This window comes from Glycine soja, chromosome 5 (assembly GCF_004193775.1).
Source record: "Glycine soja cultivar W05 chromosome 5, ASM419377v2, whole genome shotgun sequence".
NCBI classification, from domain to species: Eukaryota; Viridiplantae; Streptophyta; class Magnoliopsida; order Fabales; family Fabaceae; genus Glycine; species Glycine soja.
Genome location: NC_041006.1, coordinates 30,421,571 through 30,429,548, shown reverse-complemented (window position 1 = coordinate 30,429,548; position 7,978 = coordinate 30,421,571). Strand labels below are relative to the sequence as shown.

The window sequence follows — 7,978 nt, the reverse complement described above, 5'->3', positions numbered from 1 at the left end:
TTATTTTACTAGTAAAATACTATATTAACCCGTATATTTATGTTATAAATATTATAAGTTATGAGGGTATATAAGTAAAATTCTATATACGTGGGGATACGGGGACCTTGCGGGGCGGGGAGCATAGTTCCCGTCCCTGTCCCCGAATTAGCTGTGGGGGGTTTTTCATCCCCATCCCCGTCCCCGCGGGAAATTTTTCCCCGACTGCAAGGCCCCGAATGGGGCAGTCCCCGCGGGGATCCCCAAGTTGTGGGGAGAATTGTCATGCATACCCGCACCCGCTTACACCCCTAATTTTTTTATGTCTTTTATTATTTATTGCTTTGAATTTTTTTATCTTTCTAAAAAAAGAAAAATTAATTTTTTGTTAATAAAATTTGTATTTACCCCACAAATTTACTTGAACTAAAAAAGGGTTTAAGTTAACATAAATTAGAATAGAATTACAAAGAATACAATAATTTGTTTTTAATTGTTTTTGTTTTGTAATTTTTTTATGTCTTTTATTAGTTATTCCTTTGTATTTTTTTGTCTTTCTAAAAAAAGAAAAATTAATTTGTTGTTAATAAAAATTTTATTTAACCCAAAAATTTACTTGAACTAAAAAAGATTTAAGTTAACGTGAATTAGAATAAAATTAGAAACAATACAACAATTTGTTTTTAAGGTTGTTGGCTTAGTGTCCAACACAATGAAGGCATTTGTTTTTTGAGTGACCTGGATTGCGACAAATGGAACATCTTTTTGGCTCACTCAATTCTCTCATATCCATTTGGTGTGTGTACGAGAGGATACTGGACAACCTTTAGAATTTCTTAACATTTTTGGGTCATGCCAGATTGGTGGTTCGTGACACTGTGGCCAATACACTTCATTGTGCAATTTGCCAAAAAATCCACTATACACATTTGAGACACTTTCCAATGTGTACACAATCTATTTAAGCCCTATACTCATGGTGAACACGCTTATAAACAACAACGACATGCAAACAAGACATGTGTACCTTTTGGAATTTACCACAATTACACCATATTTGATCTAGCTTAACCATGAAATTTCCAGCTGGCTGCACCTTTCTTGGGTTAATTATCTCTTGCACTAAGAACCGTGTATCACATCAATCGAACTCAAGAAAATGGTAAGAGTTGGCCTTTCTTTGCACGTCTTCCATAGCTTGTTTAGTATTTCTATATAAACATGGTCAAATCTAATCATTGTTGTGACTTCTCTCCTTCTTTCGTCGAATAAGTTATTACACCTTTGATAAGTCAATTTGACCAACACACTTATTGAAAGATTTCTTATTTTCTTGAGTACCGAGTTGATTCACTCAGCCAGATTGGTGATCATGTGATCATCAGCCTCCATCCCATGCAAGAGTCCAAATGGATATGAGAGAATTGAGTGAGCCCCATGTTTTAACCCCACACCCTTAATAATAGAGCCCAAATGAAATAAAAATTGCTATTTACACTCCCTTTTTCTTATTTGGCTCTATTATTCTTTTTTTATTTATCATTGTCTAGTTAGTTCGTAGTGTATTGTAAATATTTCGTCACCTATTTACTTGCCCCATGTTTTAATCCCACACCCTTAATTACTTAGTGTATTCCTCGCTTCTATTATATTACATTATATTCCCATTCGATTTATTTGTGTGTCTCGTCTGTTGATTACTTAACGCTACGTTAATCATTTTGAAATTTTATGTTAGTATTCTTTAGTACATGTTTACATTCTGTGCAGTCCATGTTAGGTCTCTGACTTGGCGGTGTTTTAATAAACGTGTGGGAAATTTAGTAAATGTCATGTTGGATCTCCGACTTGCTTGACTTCGCAAAGTTTACCGCAAACCCAAAATCCTTTTTCATATTTCGTGCACTCCATGCTGGGTCTCCTACTTGCTTGACTTTACAAAGTATATTTGAGGTTCTCCTTTTTCTTCATAAACAAATAATCACTCAATTCTCATTTTTCTCCATAAAAATTGCACATTACTCGAAATTGCTTCAAGGTCCAATGCCTGAAGCGATTCTCTTCGCTATTTTCTTAAAACTCAACGTCGTTTCAAGGTCCACAAACTTAACGACTTTTTCATATAATTAAAACAAATCTTTCAAAAAATAAAAATTAAAACAAACCCCACACACAAGTTGTTTTTTACGTAAGTCTGATTTCCTCATTGCACTTGAGGATACTTAGAAGCGAAGGAAACCCCTTGTTGACCTAAAAAACTAAAAACCCATAAAATTCCCTTTGTTTCCTAAAAAAATAAAAATTTGCTTTCTTTTTCCAAATAAACAAAAAAATATAACAAACACAAGTCATGTTCTCAAGGGAAAATAAATAATTAAAAAGTTACTTTATTTTTAGCACACTCGATTAAAGGTTGTCGTCTTCATGACGGGCGCGTGGGGTGCTAACACTTTCCCCTTGCGTAAACAACTCTCGAATCCTTTTTTTCAAACCATAGACCATTTCTTATCCTTTTGGTTTTCCCGACTTTTTCCTTAAATAAGCGTTAGTGGAGACTCCTCCAGTTTTCCTTTTTGGAAGACCTCTTTTTATCTTTTTTTATCATTGTCCCGTCATGGCCCACGTTGTGACAGATGACAACTGCACTGGGAACAAATTAGAGAGTTAAGCTGTTTAATCAAGCGTGCGATTTTATTGTGACTTTTTCCTTATTTATTTTCCCATTTTCTTTCATCTTTTCGTTGAGCTCTCGTTCGTTGTCGTTTCACTCTATTACCGTTCTTTTCATGGTTTTGCTTTGATCTCGTTTCTTTTATTCTTTGTTTCACTTATGCTTGTATATATCCTTTGCTAAATTGTTACTTCTTTGTGTCTTTTTATCACTTTAGTAGTTAGAAGTAAATTGTGCCATTGAATCCTAGGGTAGGCGACATGTGCTATACTTGTAGAATCTGCCTTGGAATTTTTTGGTCGTTTTGTAGGTGGGGTTGGGTAGTTCTTAGGTTGCTTCATTCACACATGACACTTACACTTTTTGCACACCCTTTGAGATATTGGGCCCTGTACCTGGGTCTGTGTGAGCCATAGGTAGTGGAGGTCAATCTATGGTCGTGTTGGATCTTCGACTTGCTTGATGATAGTGAAACCTCATCTAAAGTTTTTCTCTTTTTGTGATGCATTGCCATTAGTAGTCCCTATCATCATAGTGTTATTACCCAAGAGGATGATATCTCTAGAGGCTAGTGAGGTTACATGAAACTACCTTTGGAAGTTGTCACTAGATAGTGAAATTTTAGACCTTTTCCATTAGGTTCTTGAATTAGGGACACGAAGTAGACTCACCCCAACTTGTTTCCTTGATCACATCATGTGTCTCTTCATAGCATCGTGATGGACATATGATTTCCGCATTCATCATTTATCATATTCATGCACTGCATTTGCATAAGTCATTGCATTTCCATACATATTCATTTAGCATGTTTTTTGTTCAGACAATTACATACATTCTATTGTCATTATTCACATGTTATGTTCACTCATGCATGGTCTTATCATATAGTTGCTCATGCCTTGCATTTTCCTCTGCATCACCCCAAAGTCACAATGAAGCACGAAAGCTTACAGCATTCTTGGTTATGCGTGTTGGGTACTATGGTGATAACTATAAACAAACCATGTCGGGGTTATACACTCTTCTTTCTTGAAAATGATAAAAAAAGAAGAAGTCATGTGCACATGGTACCCAATGCATCTAATAGCAAGAAATGATGGTATTTCGGGTGTCTCGTGTCGATCTCATAAATACATCTGCCATGTGTAGCATAGGTATGTCCTGCTCATTGATGTGCCATCATTTTCTTCTATTTTCTAAACCCTTTTTGCACCATTTTAATTACTGATTGGTCTTAATTGTCAATTAATCAGGCAGTTTTATTATTTGGGCTCATTTAGCTAATTTGATGTTTTTAATCTAATTTCAGGAATTAATGAAACATTGGGCTTAATCCGGATTTTGGTTATGGACTTGAAGAGGGCAAATTAAGCAGCGCTTACCTTAGTTAATTTCTAATTAGGAAATTTCGCAATTTTATTTTATGTTGTTCAGTGTTTATTTCGTTTTGGGCCAGAGTATTGTAATAGGGCCCAGAGACTTTGAGTGACTCTTTTTAAATAGCAGCCTTGGGATTCGTGCAAGGTATTCTGTTATGCTATTCATTATTCAGAGCTTTTGTTTTAGGGTTTTCGTTTTTCTACTTAATGCTACTGTTCACGTAATGCAATTTTACGTTTTCTGTTCCTAATTACAATTTCGTTCTTGCTTCTTCTTCTACTCTCATTTACGTTCCTGTTTCATCTACGTTTATGTTCATTTACGTTTTTGTTCATTTACGTTTCTGCTTCATGTTTCATTTGCGTTTTCTATTTGAATCCATGGAAGGCTAGATTTTCTGGTGTTGTTTCCTTTTGAGGATGAAGCCCAACTCTCTTTGAGGTTTCGCTTGAAATGTGGTTCCCTGACAGTTTTCCCTTCACCAGTTATCCCAAATTCGTGAATATTAATCAGTGCACGCTTCGTGTTCGATTAATTGCCTCTGAGCCTAACTTGCGTTCATGCTTAATGGACGAAGGGCTAACTGGTGTATGTGGTGCCTAATCACGTACTGACAACCCTAAGTTGATTTTCGCTTAGTAAATTGAAATAGGGTTGGATTAAGTGGTTGACTGTTAGGGACGAATTCTCCATAACCCAGGATAAGAGAATGGCTTCTGAATCAAAGGAAACAACCCGCTTTTAATATTAGTAATTTCGTATTCCAGTTTACTTGTTCTGCTCTTTAATCACAAAACAAACAAACCCCCCCAATCGTTACTGTTACTGCAAGTATATTATGAACATTTGGTTTGTCACTGCTCGTTGGGAAACGACCTAGGATCACTTCCTAGTTACTGCATTTTCATGTTTATTTGATTCGGGTACGGCCTCGATCAAATTTGGCGCCGTTGCCGAGGAGTAGTGTCCAAAGGTTCATAATAGCTAGCTAGTGTTGTGTGTTTAATCCTTTCGTGTTTTATGTTTAAATTGTTAGTATTGTGTTAGTATGTGTGTTAGTGTTGTTTAATGTCCTGGTATTTTGTTTAATGTGTGTTCTGTTTCAGTTTTTCCATTAAGCGTTTCCCCTGTTTCAGTCTTGGGTGTTTTGCTGTGAAGATTGTGCTTGCGGCAAAAACAGAGTAGTAGTAGAAATCAATTAGAGACGGATTTTAGCGACCACCCATGCTGAATTATTTGAGATTTTTTGTTTTAGTAGCTAGGGTTGTTAATTTTGGCTGAATTTTTTTGTGGTAACTTCTTTTAATCCATATTTTGTGGGAAAAATAACTAGAGCCTTTAGTTTGGTCAGATTTGAAAGTTCCAAAAAACTAGCAAATTTTGTGTTTGTCAAAACTTCAAACGGCCATAACTTTTGCTCCGGTTATCAGAATCGCAATTATTATATATGCATTTGGGGTAGAAAAAAATTTCCTACGCTGTGGGAGCAGGCCATAGGCCGGCTGGGGTCTCCATCGTCCAAAAAAAAGCGATTCTGTCAAAAGTTTTTTATTTTTCAAGTTTTATTCACTTATTTTTCTTAACTTACCATTTTTAGCTTTCATAGTTAGACTTTGAATTTTTGTCTGAAATTTTTTGTGCTATCTTCTCATCATTTTATAAGGTTGCTCACAAAATTTCAAGTCATTTGGATATCATTTGAGGGTAGCTGTAGTTCAAACCTACACCTTTATTTACATGATAAGGCAACTAGTTGTGTGCATGTTGAATGTAGTGTATGACTAGAGGTAATCCATCTGACTTACAACCCTTTGATCCTGAGATAGATAGGACATTTCATAGATTAGTTAGGCATCATTTTATACCTTTTGATCATTCTAAGCATTCCATTACTGGTGAATCTATGCATTCTGTTATTGGTGATTTTGAACATCCTGATCTTGAACATTATAATTTTGAGCATTCTGATTCTGAGCATTCTGATTTTGCACATTCTGAGAACATGGCACAACCTCCATCCCGTGAGAGGACTCTAAGGGAAATGGCTGCACCTGATTTCACCTACGAAAGCTTGTGCATCCAATACCCTGATGAGGATGTCCCATATGTTCTTAAAACTGGACTGATTCATTTGCTTCCAAAGTTTCATGGCCTTGCAGGTGAAGACCCGCACAAACATTTGAAAGAATTTCACATTGTCTGCTCAACCATGAAACCCCCAGATGTCCAAGAGGATCACATATTTCTGAAGGCTTTTCCTCATTCATTAGAGGGAGTGGCAAAGGACTGGCTGTATTACCTTGCTCCAAGGTCCATCACGAGCTGGGATGACCTTAAGAGAGTATTCTTAGAAAAATTTTTCCCTGCTTCCAGGACCACAGCCATCAGGAAGGATATCTCAGGTATTAGACAACTCAGTGGAGAGAGCCTGTATGAGTACTGGGAGAGATTTAAGAAACTATGTGCCAGTTGCCCCCACCATCAGATTTCAGAACAGCTTCTTCTCCAATATTTTTATGAAGGACTCAGTAATATGGAGAGAAGTATGATAGATGCTGCCAGTGGTGGAGCCCTTGGAGACATGACTCCTGCTGAAGCCAGAAATTTAATTGAGAAGATGGCTTCCAACTCTCAGTAGTTTAGCGCCAGAAATGATGCCATAGTCATTAGAGGAGTGCATGAGGTAGCTACAAACCCATCTGCATCATCTGAAACTAAGAAGCTTGAAGGCAAACTGGATGCATTGGTTAACTTGGTAACCCAGCTGGCCTTGAATCAGAAATCTGTACCTGTTGCAAGGGTTTGTGGTTTGTGCTCCTCTGCTGACCACCATACAGACCTTTGCCCTTCCATGCAGCAACCTGGAGCAATTGAGCAGCCTGAAGCTTATGCTGCAAATATTTACAATAGACCTCCTCAACCTCAGCAGCAAAATCAACCACAGCAGAACAATTATGACCTCTCCAGCAACAGATACAACCCTGGATGGAGGAATCGCCCTAACCTCAGATGGTCCAGCCCTCAGCAACAACAACAGCAGCCTGCTCCTTCCTTCCAAAATGCTGCTGGCCCAAGCAGACCATACATTCCTCCACCAATCCAACAACAACAACAACCCCAGAAACAGCCAACAGTTGAGGCCCCTCCACAACCTTCCCTCGAAGAACTTGTGAGGCAAATGACTATGCAGAACATGCAGTTTCAGCAAGAGACCAGAGCCTCCATTCAGAGCTTAACCAATCAGATGGGACAATTGGCTACCCAATTGAATCAACAACAATCCCAGAATTCTGACAAGCTGCCTTCTCAAGCTGTCCAAAATCCCAAAAATGTCAGTGCCATTTCATTGAGGTCGGGAAAGCAATGTCAAGGACCTCAACCCGTAGCACCGTCCTCATCTGCAAATGAACCTGCCAAACTTCACTCTATTCCAGAAAAAGGTGATGACAAAAATTTACCTAACAATTTCTGTGCAGGTGAATCTTCTTCCACAGGTAATTCTGAATTGCAGAAGCAACACATTCCCCCTCTTCCATTCCCTCCAAGAGCAGTTTCCAACAAAAAAATGGAAGAGGCAGAGAAAGAGATCTTGGAAACGTTTAGAAAAGTAGAGGTAAACATACCTCTGTTGGATGCGATAAAGCAAATTCCAAGATATGCCAAATTCTTGAAGGAGCTGTGCACTAATAAGCGGAAGCTTAAAGGAAGTGAACGGATTAGCATGGGCAGAAATGTCTCCGCATTGATTGGTAAATCTGTTCCTCAAATTCCTGAAAAATGCAAAGATCCAGGTACATTCAGCATACCTTGTATCATAGGGAATAGTAAGCTTGACAATGTCATGCTAGATTTAGGAGCTTCTGTTAGTGTTATGCCTCTGTCTATTTTTAATTCTCTATCTCTAGGCCCCTTGCAGTCAATTGATGTGGTAATTCATTTAGCTAA

At 37.8% G+C, this 7,978-nt stretch overlaps 1 non-coding gene across 1 annotated transcript; it reads right to left on the bottom strand.

Moving 5' to 3' along the window:
- Positions 1 to 6,413: 6,413 nt before the first annotated feature.
- Positions 6,414 to 6,520, bottom strand: LOC114413841. Its single transcript, XR_003666987.1, has one exon. It is a non-coding gene; the product is annotated as a small nucleolar RNA R71 (small nucleolar RNA).
- Between the last annotated feature and the right edge of the window lie 1,458 nt (positions 6,521 to 7,978).